The sequence below is a fragment of the Photinus pyralis genome, unplaced genomic scaffold, assembly GCF_008802855.1.
Source record: "Photinus pyralis isolate 1611_PpyrPB1 unplaced genomic scaffold, Ppyr1.3 Ppyr1.4_LG7, whole genome shotgun sequence".
In the NCBI taxonomy this organism is placed as follows: Eukaryota; Metazoa; Arthropoda; class Insecta; order Coleoptera; family Lampyridae; genus Photinus; species Photinus pyralis.
In genome coordinates this window covers 32,083,178-32,101,683 of record NW_022170738.1, presented here as the reverse complement: position 1 = coordinate 32,101,683, position 18,506 = coordinate 32,083,178, and the positions used below count along the sequence as shown (strand labels likewise).

Sequence of the window (18,506 nt, the reverse complement as noted above, 5' to 3'; positions counted from 1 at the left end):
ACACAAGGTGAAAGGGATACAAATCCTTTATCGAGGAATTTGCGCGATGTAATCCCTAAATGTATATACAAGTTACGTACTATCTATAAAAGTTTGATTGTAAATCGTGATAATCCTATTGATTAAGTGTGAATTGGAAAGTCTACTTAGGTACGGAACTTTCGTCGAAAACTCGTGTGTTGCTTGTAACTGTTTCATACTAACGGATTTTAGTTGCAAATGGGCTTTAAATTTAATGTTGCGTATTAAACGGTAATTGTTGTTGTTTACTTGTTGGAGGTAATTCTGCTGTTAATTATTTAGGGCTCCTTTAAAAACTTCATACAAAGGAGGAATTAATTCCATTATAAAACGCATAATTGTACAGAATGTTTTATTACATTTGAGCACATTTCTTTCGTGAGGTGTAAATGTGTAATCGGGAAGATAGCTCCTGCAACTAAAAACCAGCTCACCTTGGGGGAAATTTTAGAAATCGTTTGGGGGTACCTAAATCCTGTGAATTGGTGATGTGATGATTTATTCAGTTACCTCGTCCATTACATTACGGTACTTGACTTTTTTTTTTCAAAAAATTTGCCATGCGTCTCGAATATTGTTCCATCTGAAACAAATTTTCCTACAACAAATTGATAATAATAAGTAACTCTTACCAGGGACCGGGATCGGACCGAAAAAGAACCGAAAACCGGACCGAAATCGGTATTTTTTGCTGGACCAAAAATCGAACCGAAACCGTGATTCCTTCAGAAATGGAAACGTATCGAGAACCCAACTTTTATCGGTTCTTTTTGGTTTTTTGCGGTTCTTTGAAGTTGAAGGACGCGCCGGCAACCACATCCTGAAAATTGATAAAATATTACTCTATGATTGCCATCGGTGGATTATAAATTTTTAATAAGGTTTCGAAATTGAAGGCATTACGGGTGGCGGTGGCGCTAATTTAGCCACTACTTTAAACAAATAAAAAAGGAGGGGCGAGGTTTTAGAAAATAAAATTTTCTGTTTTTTAGTAATAAACGAGGTAATAAATTAAGTGTAAATACATATTTCCCTCTTCCTTCTTTATTCCCCTTGTTATAAATTAGCTACACTGACGATACGTCGCGTTTTGGTATTCATGACTTTTTCTTCACCTTTTAATTAACAAATCACGTCAATGAATTTTTTGAATGCCATACTTTCTGAAAAACCAGAACCGAAAATAACAATTATGGACCGAAAAAATTCGCAGAACCGAACCGTTATTTCTTTTTAGAACCGAAACCGGACCGGAATCGTTATAAATATTTTGGCTTAAATATAAACAGATCCGGAACCGATATTTCATTTGGTTCCGGGTCCCTGACTCTTACTTTTTTACAGATATTCCGATTCATCTATAAAGCGTGGATTCATATGGGAAGGCATGTGATTCTACGATATTAATGAATTGTACTTCCTCGAGTACATTTTGGCAAAAGTTGAATGATGGCGATGAAGGTTTTGAATTAACATCATTATGGAGGTAAACGTTTAGATCATAATAAAAAAATTTATAACTATAGCTCGAACCGTGTTAGAAGGTATGTTGAATGTGCCTTTGGTATTCTAGCCAACAAATGCAGGAGAATACTGCATCGGTCGATAGATCTTCAAACAGAATCGGCGATCGACTTCATCAAAGAGCTTGTACAGTTTTACATCACTTTGTTTGAGATAAAGATGGAATTAATTTAGAACATAAGCAAAACCCAATTTCTATGGAAGCAAGTGAAGAAAGAACCCATCCCAAAAAACAAAGTAGAGGTGCGAACGTGATTCGAACAGCATTTGACGATTACATTGTGTCTGATACTGGTTCCATACCTTGGCAGGAAGCAGGTATATGAATATTTATTTTACCTAGTATTTATGTATGCAGTTTATTTTTGTTATAGATGTCTATGTAATCAATACATCCTTGTCTAGTACCTACTATTCGCGATTCAGATTAATAGTGAACCCTCTGGTGGCAGCACATTGTAATTGATACAGGTGGGAAAAAACCGCCATTTTATTTATTTACAATATCCAAGAATACCTGAATATTATAGTATTTACGGTTGTAAAAGTAAACACATTTGCAAAAATATCATTTACATCAAATACATTTTGTCACGGTTCTTTCAAAAATTTTAATTGTGACCAGTGCAATTATGCAACCAACAATACCTAAGATTAATTTAAGAAATCAATGTCTAACGCATAAGATGTTATTCAAAAAGCAAATACAAATGAGGACTTATAGAATAAAGCTCGGAATAAAGTGAACGTTTGATAAATGGAAATTAAAAGAAGTGCGATCTTCCGTTAGAGAAGCATTTTCAAAATGTTGTTACTGTCGATTATACAAAAAATATGTTATTGGTAAACAAAAAAGAAATATTCATTGCGTGCGTGCACCCGAACCATACGTTTGCGCTTTAATTATTACTTAGGTCAATATTAGGGTACGGAATAGTTCAGTCTGTCGACTGTGACATGACATGTTGGTTGTTGGAATATTTATATTTTGGGTCACGTCGCAACTACCAGGATATTTTATACATTTCGTTAAGATAGCAATGGAATGATCCTTAACTGTCCCCAATTTTTGATTTAATTCGCTGGATGAAATGTACTGAACCTCATTTTTCTGAGTGAGAAAGTACAATCATTAGAATTGGGGTCGCAAAATTGCGAGTTGAAATGATAATGGCGTTTTTTAAAAGAATTGGCTTTTGGCTTGGAAATTATAATTTCCCATTTGAAGCAGTAACTGGAAAAATCAATCTGCTCGTACACTTATCAGTTTTTTATTATATCGAGTGAAAAATGAATGTAGATTTTATGCATTTTTTTGCAAAACAAAACCAACATTGCGAGAAAAGTTTTGAGCAAACTACATCCATGTTTATTCACATTGTAATAATAGCGCTCTAAAACATGAAAAAAAGTGTCTCATTTTTAATGGGTTCTAAAATTGTATTTAGTTTCCTATGTAAGCTTCGAACATTGCCAATATTTGTGCGGAAAACGTTTCGTGTAATGGATATTTGTAACAACCTGGCGTAAAAACCGATAAACTGCACACTTTTGGCATCACTGAGACGCAACACGCCCTTAAAACCGCATATATTTTTCTAATCTTTTTTTACAAATTTTTGTAGCGAGTATCCCAGAAATCCCGATAGACTACATCGGCGATGAAGAACGAAGGCGGATGTGGACGTAATTTTACGAGATGTTTGACAACATTAGAGAGTCCTCGAGTTTGCTATATGAGAAAATCGAGTTACCTTTCAGGTCAGTTCCAATTTCAGCACCCAAGTCATAAATAGTTTGTTATAAATTGTATATGTGAGCGATAAGTAATAATTTAACTGTTATAAATCAATTGCAATTGTAATTAATAAATTGTTAAATTGTAAATAAATAAAGCATGTACTTAATTTACGTTATATTATGTAGATACATTTGAACCTCTGAATGTAATTTTGGTCTTTACATATCTATAGTTAACAAATGATAAACTTTTTTTCAACGCAAACTAGTGAGGTTATAATTACTAATAAAACTATTTTTCTTAATTTGAGTTTGTCTATTAAATTTAGTTATGCAATAGATTAATTTTTTACGTTTGTATATACAAAAAGGTGTGCACTTTAAAAATATATAATAAAAAATAGTAGTTGCTATTAAAAGATATATATGTCCTCTGCGACGTACGCCACTGACAAAAATTTCAAGTATGTTGATTAGTACCGAATTTTATAATTTTGGATACAACCAAAGGCTTCTTTAAAGAAATTTTGAGGGTATATTCAATGTTCCACTGTAAGGAACCAATGTTCACGTTATTTTATTTATAGAGCGTGTAGCCGCTGCCTTAAAATTAACTAGATGGGCGATCGCTAGATGTCACTATCTAACAATAACAAAATGATAACAAAGCATTGCGCGCAATAAGTTATCACTTCCCGTTCTTACCAATTATCATTTTTGTATAAAAGGAAGATCCCTTTTGCTTTACAGGACCCTTCTTTCTGTCTCTTGTGGACCTGAGAACCTGATTTTCATACCTTTTAACTTGAAAACTGAAAACCATTCGTCCGCTTTCCAGTTATTAATTTCACATCACTTTCTAACCGTCAAACTTGCAGCTTCTAGCCGAAATATTATAACGCAGCTCCCGATCGACGTGATCTTCATGTACCTGACAGTCTACAGTCAACGCCAACGGGGACGCTACAGGTCACAATAAACTCATCCAGGGATACCAACAAAATTTTGTTGATGATATTGTATAATATACAGTAGGGTCTACAATACTTACCAAGAATTCTTGTAAATCATTTCATTTGAAATTTTATAACCCCATCTCTTTGTCTAATGATAGATGTTTTGCCCTTTGGGGGTTATCCTAAAAGTAATTTCTAGCATTTTTCTTGGACACTTATAATATAAAAATGCCCTATTAATTTCGGACATAATACCTAGACGCATCTCATTGTTATTTGGCCGCTAGGTGTACAGTAACAGACTCCTAATTACCCCACAGAAACACTTATCAGTTAACATAATCAACGTTTCGCATTTTGGGTTTTTTTAAATGGGCGGGGTTGCTTTACTATCGCAACCCACTATAGATTTACACCAGGGACCCTCAGTACTGTAGTTGAACTCCCAATTCACAGCGTTGGAAAGTTTTAATGATTTATTTCATGTAGCAACGAACAATTCAAGGAAACATAGCTACTGTCGGGTACTGAAATTAAATTTCGAAAGTCAATCAGGCAAGTTAATTTTAGGAGCTTGAAATTTGTTATCCTTGTGAATCCAAATACATTTCTTCTAAATTCGTCCTAATCACTCTTTGAATTTCTGTTGAATTTCTGTTAAATTTTCATCAAATTCTACTTTTATTTATTTACTTCTAAGTCATTTTGAAATTCTCTTAAACTTTGCTTTAAATCATCAAGTGATATTGAATTCCTATTAATTTTTTCTTAAATTGCCTGAGAGAATGCCTTCGAAATTACTCTTGAAGAATTCTTCCGAAATTTTAATTGGGATCATTATAAACGGATCCCAAACTAGCTCTGAATTCCACTTTTATTTCTTTTTTTAATGTTAATAAATATTGGCCTCATTTAATTAGCTGCTTCCCTAGTTAAAAATATCATCCCTCAACTCCCTTCATTACAGTACATTTGAATAACTCCCAAAATTTGAAAGTTTGATTGTAAGTATAACGAATTTTCTGATTATCCTTTTAATTCAACCTAATTGCTCTTGAAGCTCTGCTGAATTTCCTTAACATTCCATTGAAACGCTTTTTGAGATACAGACAAGAATTTAAAGGTCAGCAATTTTGAAGAAACTCATGAAATGTGATCAAAAACAACAAATTACTCTTGAATTCCATCTTAATTGAGGAGGGTCGTTTTTACCACCCGCACGTTAATAACGGAAGTATTGCATTGGGGTAAAAAATGACCCCCCACTTTTTTTACGGAAATACACGTTTTTAAGCACCAGGAATCCGAATCAAACGAAATCTCGATGATGTCGGTCTATCTGTCTGTCGGCCTGTTGGTCCGCCTGTACTCTCATTTCCGACTGAACTGATTTGAACCAAATTTGGTACACATATTCTTAAACATAGAAGGGCAGAATCGCGCATGTGCAGGGGTGCTGGTAGTATCTGTGCTAGCCACATAAATTTTTTTATTTAGCCTCCCATCGCTCAGTCATACTACCACACAAGTAATGATCAGATGGGCTTTGCTGCAGGCGATGGTTCATTTATTTCGTGAACAAGAACTGTCATTACCGGTTTCAAGAAGCAAGTAGAAATGATTAAAATGATCTCTGTAACTGATTATCCGCCAAGTGCGAACTGCGTAGAGATATTGTTTCCTGAAACCTGAAGGTAATAGTACAGCTGAAATTCATCGAAGAAAGGGTCGAATATATGGAGAAAATTTTATACGTGAAGGAAAGCAATTCAAAACAAAAGGAGAGGCGTACTGGCTTCGATAACGCCCGTCCGCATCATACTGCTATTGCCACCCAACAACTCCTTGAACAATTTCAATGGGATATTTTCGATCATCGACCATATGTCCCGATTTATCGCCGACTGACTTCTCCTCTTTCCATGACTCAAGGAATATGGCTAGCAGGAAATCGATTCGAATGAAAAGAGAATCTTCAAAACAGCCCTTCAAACTGGGCGCCACCCACCTTTTTTGCAAGGCACGCGTCTGCCAAGGGTAGTCGATTTAGGCGCCCAAAAGCTCTAATCGCGGTCTCCCGTTCTCGTGTCGCCAATAGAAACTCGAGGTACGAGAAGTACAAAAAACGCAATTATCGAACATATCACTTGTGTAACAAAGAAACGAGCAGCATGAGATCTTCTCCCACTAATGAAAGGTTAATCTTAAAGGATCGAGTATTGGAGTTGATCCAACTAAGCATGATTCGTGTAATGGAAATGCATTTCTTGTAAGTGCCCGTGTGTTCGTTATTCCGAGAGTAACGTATCAAATAAAAAGTACAAGTATAGAATTTCAATTACTTATGTCTTATCAGCGGAATCTTCTCCAATATAAGTAAATCACGGTTGAACATCGATGTTTCAGTGTGCGATTATACAAACATTGAGAAGCAATAAAAAGGCCCGTACTTTACCTCAGGAAGGGATATATCTGTTATTAAAAGATCATAACCGCTGCTTCCCCTTTTAGCTAACATAATATACTTTATTACCTCACAAACAGTATCTGCTTACAGTATTTTATGGATGCCGCAGTGTTTAAGTGCACTAAAGTGTATACCACTCCGTCACTGAACGTCAACCACATGTAATGATAAATTATATAAATAATTATTATGAAGTTATAAACCGTTTTGATGTACTAAGCATCTTTCAACGCAAGTATAAACGTAAAATTTATCTTCTGAAGCTTGCTATTTTAAGGAGCTTTGGAACGCGTCAGTCATAAAGCTATCCGTCTACAAATCTTTTTAATCTATTTTCGAATAAATGTTGATAATGACTTATTTCGGTTTCAAATGTTCGTAGGCGTTTTTTGCATGTTAAAGGGGACGTCCAATCTTGTAATTATGCGAACCCTTAACGACCTGATGGTAGATGCTTTATTAGTTGTGTCTGAATGTTCTACGACATGCAACGCAAAGCGAAAGCTCAGCTTCAAGTTTAATGAAATACGCCGTAGGTTCGTGGATGACATGGCACACATTTGCCATTGCCTGACTAAATAATTTCGCCTGTAAGATTTTCGAATTGCATGCTGCAACAATGCATCCGGGTATCATTAATTTTCCAACGCATGTATGATGGTAGAGTAGATATCGTACTCGATTGAAATTAATCGGCGCTGCTGGTATCTAAAGCTTTTCACTGAAATCACAAGTGCAATAAATTATGTTACCTAAATTGGATTGTGTGGATCCTGAGGCATCTTCCTCATGAGTCACTGCAATGTAATGACTTGGAGGGTGCCCATTTGCCTGTCATTCATGTGTATGTAATGTATAAACAAATGAAAGTGTTTAAATACATTTGTATTTGCTCAATTGAAGGATTGAAAAGAATTCAAGTAAATTCCGAAGAAACAAAGCCACATTAGTCAGTATAATTGCCTTAATTACATTTAGTAGATTCCAGAATTCCAGATAAATTCCGAATTCAGAAGAATTCAGAAGCAATTCAAGACCTTGTGTATAAGAAGTTAAGAAGAAATTAAGCTCTTACATTTTCTGTAGGTATGTTAGTTATAAGAGCGCGATCTTAAATGTAGCCTTTATCTTCATGCATTTAGTACGTTGTAGTCTCACCACCAATTATTCTCGTACCGAAAGTAAATTAAACAGAACTTTCTACGTGTTCAGACGGTCCTTGTGTAATAGGGGTTTACACTATAGTTGAATTCTGCAGTTCTAACTTAATAATCGTATACCTGCAGCCATAAAACAATTTTTTGGATAGTAAAAGTTTATTTAAAAATAGTGGCTGATTTGAAAGAAAAATAATGAAAATGTGCTGTATCGGGGGTTTATTTAAAACGAGATGATTGTGGCGGGCTTTGTGACGCAATAAGCTCGACCAATCAGCTTCTAGAACCATTCAGATGACATCACGACTTGGCAATATTGCAGGAGAATGTCGCAGGCACTTGTTACTTGTCATTCACTTTCGCGTGGGAGTTTGGGCCTCACAAAAGGTTGCCGGCTCACTTCTACGTGATTGGTTGTAGGCGTATGACGTATTTAGACTGAAGCGTTTCAAATTCGGACAGTTTTTCAATAATTTATTTTGTGTGTATTTTACTCCCAAATAAAAATTGAGGATACACGGGTCTTTTCATTTTTAACGTACTTTGTAGACCAGAAATGAAAAATGAAGCCGGGATGGCCCTATTATTAAACAGAAAATAATCGATACCGCATGGTATTGCAGCGCAGAGGTTAAGCGAAACCATGCCCACCCTTTAATTAATGTTAGATAGAAAAATAACACCAATTATAACGTTTAAAGATTAATAGTCCCCAGGGGCATCAAATGCGAAATTATTCGAAAGAAAACCGAAACCAAATAGCAGGGCGCCGTTTCGCTGACGCTTGGGGTAGAACTTCCGTTACCGCTCCTCTCTATGGGGAGACAAGCTTATATTAAGCTTGTTTAATATTCATAATGATAAGTAGAAATTTCAAAGGAACGAGCCACGACTCATTATTGGTTCGCTAATCATTTAATTCAGCGATTACCCCCCTGTGCATCCAAACTAATTTAAGGGAAGATTCAGTTGGAAGATAATTGATACTTTCACCCTAAACGTGTCCGCGGCCTTTTACTATGAATGTGCTTTAAATTATTAATCGTAACCAATTGTTTGTGTCCAAGTGTTTTAAGATTGCTTTTGCTAGAATAATTTTTTTTCTTCTCCAATATCTTTAAATACGCTACTATGTAAATGATTGACTATTGATAAAATATAACTATCCTCTAGTAAAGCACTATTGTCAGACCTACAATTTGTACCAAATAATACAAAAGTGTACTAAAGGCACGAAAGATTCATTTAATGGACGTGTTTATTACTTTCAACTTAAATATCACAAAAAAAGTCAACATATTCGATCATTTTCAAACTGTTTGTTCGATTTATTTGAAAGGGGAAATAAAGAAAGATAGATAAACAGAAAGAAAGAAGAAAAGAAAGAAAGAAGGAAAGGAAGAAAAACGAAAGAAAGAAAAAAGAATATTGAAAGAAAGAAAAAACAAATCACATAGAATGATTACAAAATATTACGAAACTTTTGCGCTCGGACAATTAGAAACGAGAAATAATAATAGCCTTTATTTCTCATACCCTCATAAAGTAATTAAAAAAAATAGAAAACAAAGAAATATTCATTGTGGGTACCTATATAAATACATTTTTTGAATAATTATATTTGATGTTATATCGTTGAATTTTGAATTAATGAACCAAAACATAGAAGATTTGGTATTTTCTTTATATATGCCAGCATTATCGATAGGTACATTTAAGACTTTGTTCGTAAGATGCATCCGCGAAAACAACTTCTCATGATCTTATAATAGGCTTTACTGGATTTGGATTTTGCACCCACCAAATTTTCGTCTGCGCCCGCAACAACCCATTAAATGGACCCACGCGTTATCCTTTTCAACCGAAGTCATTTTATTTACAAAGACAGTGATTTTTATAAGCAAACGTCAAATGATTGTTCTATGGCACTCCTGGAATTAGGAATAATCAGCTCATTTAATTAGACATGTATTTCAGTATAACGTCAATACGAATTTATTTTATTTCCCTTATTTTTCAATTATATTGCAGGTATAATAAAAAAAAATACTATAAGAAACATGTGTATAATTGGTCTTTAAGTGGCGATATTCGCCAGACGATTTTTGGCCGGCATTCTTCTACTTATCCACTATAATAATTTGTTAGACTTCCACTATGAAAGCAGTTAAGAATGTTTGACTGTTTTTGACACTGGAAAATTATGCACTAGTATTGTTTTAAGGGTTGCGAAACAAAAAATGATCCCAACGAACTTTAACAACAATTGACGCCCGAAAACAAGTGCCGTATTAATATTTAGATTTAACTAGGTCCTCGAAGTTTCGAAACCGCAACTGAGTCCTGACTCTTGTAGAACCTACATAATAATACCGCATGCCCAACTAAAACCGAGTTTATCAAACAGTAAATCTTTGCAAACATGTTTCATTAACTTCCTTTGCACATCACATATTTTATTAATTTATAGGGAGAATAAAATGCAGTACATTGATCAAATTTGCGACGTCTATCCTGACAGCATCCATTTTGATTACTATAATTGGTAGCTGCCAGTTAGATGTCACTAACGGGAAAATGAAACACACGCTGTGTCAATATCAGACTATTTCTGTTTCGCTACAGTTTTGCTAAATTAATATTTATAGTCCCGATTTAAAACCTATTTAGCGTAATTGGACTGATTTTATTAAATAAACTCGGCATGAATCTTTAACACCCCCTCACTTTATGACTTCGTCACGAAACGCGATGCTACATTAATTACAATAATTATGACTACATTACTACATATAAAAATGTGATTTTTTTGTAAGTGTTCTTAATTAAAAACGCTTTCGTTTGAGTTCGTTTGGTTTAATGAAAAAGGTTACTCAGTAAAATCAATTAACAAACGTGTATTAAGTTATGTTCAAATCCCTTCATAAAAAATTTACGAGATCTTAAAAGTATTTCAAGTATTCAGTCGTCTCAGCATCACAGCAATGATAAACTTTTATATTTATGTATCCGTATCCATTTCTTTTATTTTCAAGAGAAGAAAAAGAATGCAAAACAAAGAGAAAATTTAAATAATAAACGACAGTCGCGCAAAACCGGCAGCTGCCAAAAAATGAATGTCTGTAAATCGTTCTAATAACACCGCAAGACATTTGCATTCGGTTAACTGAATTAAAAGATTATTTTGTCGTCTGTCGAGATATACTGCCAAGATTTTTTACTAGTCCGGCTCTCGCGACTCTAATCTAATTTAATTTAGTTAACAATGTGTAAAATTTTAATTTTCCTCCGCAGTAATTGCATTTTTCCGACCCAAGATTGCGGACGAATCGGGGGCGCGACCAAACGATTTTGTCTTAAAGAATGATATATGCGCTCATTAAAACATAAAAACGAGATCGAATAGCTGAGAAGGAAATATAATGAGGTTGTTTGTTTATGGACTCTTAGGAACATGCGGCACGCTCCGCTACTAAAAAAAGAGATTTACGCAATTGAGCATCGGGCACGTTGTCTTGGGTCTTGATAGAAAGAAATTTAGTTTTCTTATTGTCTCAATGTCGGTTGCGAACTTGTTACGGTTTTCCAACTAGAAGTAGGAAAGAAATTTATTTTGTGCAGACACAAGTACTGATTGTAGAACTTTTCGAATCTCTCCCAGGAAAGTTGAGACCTCGATAGTCATTAGTCTTCCAGCAAGAAAAATAGTTTACTAAATAACAGGATTTAGGAGCTGTTTAAATGGATGATCGCGATATAACAGCGGCCATTAAGCGAACTGTAAACCAAATTACGAGTAATATCAAAATCGCTTCAAGCTCGGCAGTCTCGCACAACCACCCACAATATCCATTATAGACAATTACGTTAGGGTTGCTTCGGAAAAAATTACACGAACTGTTATTGCTCACGCATTGGTGCTTAATGTTAAAATAATAAAGGGTACGGAATGATTTTCGTAAAATTGTGGCTTTCTAATTACTTCGCCGAAAGATCCACTGTCAGCCGTTAACTTCCCTGCTTTTTTTCAACATTATTAACTTTGCTTAGCGAAGTTTCATTTGTCATTACAAAATTCCTATGGAATTCAAGTTCCCATTAGCAAAGTAGTGTGAGAATTGTGAGTTTGCAAGCATTGTGGCTACTTCATCGGTAATTTAAAGCGAACATGAGTGTCAGCTGTCAAACTGCCATAAGAAATATTTTTGTGGAATTTACTTCAGTAGTTATCCATAAACATAACTTTACTATGGAGACCACCCGGTGGTGTAAACTGTATACAATGATCAAAAAGTCTGAAGTTTCCAAATGGGCTGAATAGTTGGGAAAACATTTAATAAACGGGAATCTTTGTCACCCACAATTAATAGGGGTTAACTAAAACGACTATTTGTCCCATATTCTAAATATCAAGTTGGATCACGTACAAACTTGCGTATATTGGCTTTGTTTGTTATTCCAATAATACGTTTACCCAGTCATATACAGTGAGTTTTTTTTAAATGCGAACATACGGTGCTATTTGCCGCTCATTACATAACCTCACATACTGATACACAACCAACACCACTGCCGACTTAAGTAGCATCGTAAGCGTTACAATGAAAAATTATACATATTTTTAATTAGCTATGGAACGATGCGCACATTCCGAATCCTCGGATTTGCAGAAGTGGAAATCAATGAAAATGATTCAGAGATCCAAACGGTAAAATTAAATAACTGGAATAAGGTGCTTAATTAAAAGGTTACACACTGACTCGAGCCATGTTTCTAAAGGCACTGATATTATTTTGATGTCGATGTAAAATATCCACTACGATTTGTGATAACATAATTTTAATTTCTAGAACAATAACATTTTAGGTATGTTAGGTAAACCGCTTTTTTTAATAGAGGAATTCATAAAACTTGAAAAGTATTGGTGTATCGAGGGAACAGGATACCTGTTTCAAATCAAATGCATTAGTGATGTTCCGTGTAATGCATGCTGTTAGAACTTGAATTTATTGAAATAGACTTACGTTTGTACCCACCTACCTTTTTTTAGCTTCCATGTTAAGCGCTTCATAGACATATATCTTGTGTGCTTTCCGCCGGAAATAGACTTTGAGAACCAGACTTCTTTGATTTGGGCAATCCGAATAGAATTAGTTAATTAAAAAATATACTTACGGAAATTAAAATGTAGAGAAACAATCCAGATAATCTTTATGAAACTTACACTTTGTTACACGTTATTTAATTACTGCTGTTAATAGATATTTACATGTTCAGAACAAAATTGGGTGTATTGTTTTTTTTTGTGGAATGTACCTCCACAACTGCAGTGAAAACGACTTTTGAGGTACTGTTGTCATAACCCACTTCATATGTTGAGCTTTCACTTTGTTTGCACTGTATTTTTTTTTAATTCATCTCTTTGAATTACAGGATTGGTCTCACCCCCACATTTCGTACTTTTTACAAAGAAGAGGTGCTACAATTGGTAAGTGTCACTATATCTATACAATATGTTTTTATCGATTCGTCTGGGAGGAGGGGGGGTTAGTAGGGATATCTATATGTTTTTGAAAATGACTTGAATATTAGCCATTACTATTGCCAATTAATGCAATAAGAAAATCATTATTTATCAGGGCGCCATCTGGGTGCCACAATCTGGTCGTACAAGGTTTGCGATATAAGGCACACTACACTCAAACAAACGCTGGCAACTTCTGACACAGAATTAGAGGACAAACAAAACTGGCTTGATGAGTAAGATGAACTCATTTTCGGTGGATGTTCGCACGGTAGAAACTTCTAACTTTTAATAACAATCGGTTTCGCTGTACTGCACTGCTTCCTTCTTTAACTTGACAAAACATTTTCCGTAATCGCGTTACTAACACAACTTTGGCTAACGTGCTTATGCGCAGATTTATTATACAAAATGACGAACAACTGCGTTCTCAACAAAACAAATGGGACTGACTTCCCGTAATTTAGTGTAAACAAATTTGGACGCCTTTTCACCGCCGCGAAAACTCACACCACCTGCAGAGTTTACTCGTTGTGTCCAGTATTTAAGGAAACATGACTTCCATCATATTCCTTATATAAACTCCTTCTTTAAAGTTGTTCAAATAAATCGCCAATCAACGATGGATGCGTCAAACGTTTCCACTTCTCCAAAATGAAACTTACAATTCTTTGAAACACTTTATCTCTTAACAGCGATGGGATGCGTACGTTAATTAATTTTCGCCTGATAAGTCTCCTTTTCGCAACGATCACTTGTGTCTTACTTCTAACACTTTATCTAAATAAATTACAAAAGCAATAACATTTAAAACAATAATTACGCAATTAAAAAAGGAGAAACAATTAGATTGGTCAACTTGCAAACTTGATCCTTCAACAGTAGGCTGAGGATTGGGGCCATGTCACGTGGATATGAAACAGGATGCTTTGCCTTATTCATCCAATGGATTAATCGATTGCAATTGAGAATCGGAGACAGCTAAACATAACTAAAATTATCCAAATTGCAAATGACTCCTTTGCTACCATAAGGTTCTTAACAAGCGGTAAAGTACAAGGCTTTCGCCATGTGCGCCCTGTTAACTACATAACTGGTATACCAAAATAAACTCACTTATAGCGAAATTTGTATCAAACTGTGAGCCTCCCACTCCGTTGTGGGAGCACGTGAGTTTGATGGGAGGGGGGGGGGATAAATTAAAATAAACGCACGTTAAAAGCGGTGCGGTTGGGAAATAACGTAAAATAATAAAATAGTAATATGTTTGTTTAATAATTATTGCTATTATTATGTAGATTGTGAGAATTGGGAAATTTAGTTAGCAAAAATAAACTTTGGAAATGGTAGTTCATCGAATAAAAACAAAAATAGGCTGGAAAAAAGAACCGAGAAAAAACCAGCCAACAATTTCATATGAAATTGTGTAGCAAAATTAATCGTTTGTAGAGATGTGAATGTGTAATATAAAGTTATAACAATATTATAAAAAATATGTGGAAATTGGTGAATCGCAATTCATATAACACATATATTCTAAACCGAAGAGCTTTTATTAGCGGAATCTCACTCCCGAGATAGATAACTCGCCCCTCGTTTGGAGTTTCAAGACTACAGTTGATTGTCGAGATGAGCCCCGGTATCGTAACTCATTTGGTTAGTTTTTGCCACCCTAGTGACCGTCGGCGAAAATGCAAATAAGTCACTATACATACACACATTAAACAATTCGATAATTTCCACATGCTTAACCTTAAGTGTAGCTAGCTCTTCTCCCAGGACACATCGGAATCCCGGCGTAATGAAAAATTCCAATCTCTACTTCCAAATGCCGAATTTTACGGCAAATAATGGCCGCGATGAAATTTTTGAAGTTTCAAAAAGATTACTCACACAAATATACCTTAAATAAACGGAGCAATAAAATTAATCATAATTAAGCATTTATCTGGATCGTTAAATGGTTCGAATAAACACACGAGTCACGAGCTGTAGGAATTACCACAGATTAAATTTATTCGAAAAAACAAATCAAATCAATCACAAAATTCTAGCAAACAAAGTAGAATATAATAAAGTGCGTTTTATACACCCCGCACTAAAACTACTAACAGTTTTCTGTTAAAATTCTGTTAAAATTCCAAAACATCCCCCCCAGCCTTGATGCACTACACTTTAAAGCCCCATTCACATAGGTGGTAGTGCAGTACTGTTGCGGTGCGGTGCCTTTGTACAAAAGTTTGAAATACGCACACCCATATGACAATTCACAATGACATGTGCAGTGCAGGCGAATTGCAGCCGCGTGCCGAAAGTATGTAAACTTTAAACTTTCTGCACTACAGTTAGCAAGCACCAATAGAAGCGCAACATATTTGTTGCTGTTGTCGTTGATTGGTCATACTTGTGTAGGCGGGCCAATTTTGTGGTGATTGTGAAAGCAAATGTCAATATGACAGCACCAGCTCGCACCGCACAACAAGGCAACGGCACCGCACTACCACCTATCTGAATGGGGCTCCCTTCGGGAATTAAGGAGACGCATTTTTGCTGCATTGAATTAGACTGACTAGCCAAACAGACGACCAATGAAACGACGGCTGTTCGAAACAACCGGCGAATAACTTCAATGAGACTTCTTCACCCAAATGTCACGTCTTCACTCGATCTCGGCTGACTTACTAACTAGTCTTTACTTGTCGAACAATACGAAACTTAACGTAGTACACGCGTCTTGTAACCTTTCAACGAACAGCACCTCGGCCTCGAAATTGTCCAAGGCCGCCCTCCTTACGCCATCTTTAGTATTTAAAGTCCCTCTCCTAATTCCAAAATTCTTAAATCTTCATCCAATAACGGACGCGTAGCAACAGCTAATCCTGCCTACGTTCCTTATCCCTCCTTAACGTCACATTTTTAGGCGGAATTCTCTTATCTCAAATTAAATTTTTCTACGAAACACACTGTTACTTAAAGATTTAACTAAGTAAATTGATAACAAATTAAACACTAAATTGCCCAATTTACAATTCTAGGAAATAATCCTTTACAAGGAAAAACAAGCCACTTGGATACACCTAGAAACGCAATACCTACTCGCTCGGGACCCTGAAACGTAGCTAATGATCCGGAAAAATTTCAAAATCGATATTTGGAGTGATTTCAATAACCTCCCAATGTTTTATTGGTGAGGTTAAAATTAAGGGTTGTAATTGTCACTGGAAGGGGGTTGAAGTTAGAGATCGCATTTTCACGTTGAAGAATGTCAATTATATAATTTAAATTTGACACGTTTCGGGATTTTCATAAATATGTACAGTAATCGAAATAATGAATTTATTCCATTTGGCTTTTCCACACCGTATATTTGAGCTTTCAAATTAAAGGTTCCAAAAGGTGACCTACGACGAGGATCTCAATCCAAAGAAAATTTCCAGGTGCGCGATAAGATCTCCTTGCGACGTCATAATCTAAAATGGCGATCGAATTTGAACGATCCGGATTCCGTCAACAGTTTTCAGTTTTCTTTATTAATCCCGTTAAACGCCAGCAAGTGTGGATTATTTATAGTTATTAATAATATTACCAACAATCTGATAAGCTTGAAGGTGTTCGTTTATTGATCACCTTATACAACACATTACGCCAATCTATCTGGAAAACAATCATTATGTTAGGGATATATGTTATATGTGTGGGTATTGCATATTATTGTAATATCAATATTGCTTCCACAAACAGAACAAATCAATCTCCTTCTTTGTTTTCTTATTTCTTTGACTTTAGTTCGATCATATACTTAGATATTGCTTGACTTTGTGATCAATCATTACCCTACTCCATTCAGTGACGTAAATACTCAGTGATGAAGCATAGATAAGTGTATAGGTATTATACGGAACATTACTAAATAGGATTTTCTGTGCGTACCCAACGATTTAGAAATACTGCATTACGAACATTTATTTCCAAGTCTTTTATCGTTACGAAAATCCTAACTTAATAAGCAGACGCCATACAAGAATCAAATTGTACAGTAACAGCTTTATGTTTAAAAATTTATCACCAATTTTATTTTATTTACACTACAATTCAAGAATTTTAATGGCTCCCATGCATATAAATTTTGAAACTTAGGCACTGTCCTGTTGTAACTCGCGTCACAGGATATATCTTTACGGTTTTATTACACTTTAATAAATATAACAACATAATTGATTCACTTACGAAAATAAACGTAAGGCAAGAAGAGAAATAAAAATGGAAGAAATTTATAACCCTCCACGTTCTGATGGAACACGGTTCCGCTAATCTAATTAGTGATAAATTTGGTCAGAGTTTTCACAGAACGTAGAGAAAATCGTTGCAGGTTTCAGAAGTTTTCCTCCTAATAAGGCCGGGAAAGTTTTATACGTACACCACCTACACGCGTATTTGTATACGAGGCATTCGTGTGTTATTTACTTTAACACTCGTAAAAAATTGATGGGGTCTCGTAAACGAAACGATTTTATTATACAACCCTTGCGTTTCGTTTGTAGTTAATTAAAAATGGACAGAACTAAACCTAAGAAATACAGTAATAACCTCCCAGTCAAGTAGTGACATGAAAACCTCGGAATAAACTAGATCCCAATGGTATGTAGGGTGACTTAAAGCAGCGATATAAAAATAAACGTGCAACCGCACCCACAAACGATTCGATTCGTACCCCTGACAAAACGTCCAGGCGGCAAAATGTCCCGGCGCCAATGTAGCCGCGCCAAAATGTCCTAGACCGTGATGCAGGAGTAGCACGATACTACAAATATAATCCCAAAAACCCGAAAGTTCTGGGTCCTGCAGCATTTTCCTTTCCTTAAAAACCCCAATTTATATTCCATCAGCACTAATACTGTGACTGGAGATGGAATTAACTGCCTTGAGATTTAGATAGTGAAGGTTTAATTCTGTGGTAACTTCGGAACAGTCATATTTAAAAGGGGAGACCTAGTACAACCTTTGGCTGGTACGAAACGGATACATAACGAATTAATACCTATCAATCCTACAAGACTGTTCCAAAGAATGGCAATTCAGAAGACATTTTCGAGTTCCCATCTCTGGGTCCCTTTTCT

The 18,506-nt window shown here is 35.4% G+C and overlaps 2 long non-coding RNA genes across 3 annotated transcripts in view; both read left to right on the top strand.

Moving 5' to 3' along the window:
• Positions 1 to 18,506, top strand: part of LOC116175827 — a 104,722-nt gene that overhangs the window by 7,348 nt on the left and 78,868 nt on the right. The window contains exon 2 of the long non-coding RNA XR_004146360.1: positions 13,299 to 13,353. This is a non-coding gene — a long non-coding RNA (uncharacterized LOC116175827). The remainder of the gene's footprint in view (positions 1 to 13,298; positions 13,354 to 18,506) is intronic.
• LOC116175828 lies at positions 1,215 to 3,208 on the top strand. 2 transcript variants are annotated; one of them, XR_004146362.1, is made up of 3 exons: positions 1,215 to 1,507; positions 1,595 to 1,863; positions 3,171 to 3,208. It is a non-coding gene; the product is annotated as an uncharacterized LOC116175828 (long non-coding RNA). The 2 variants fall into 2 exon arrangements; XR_004146361.1 differs by having other exon boundaries at positions 1,215 to 1,863.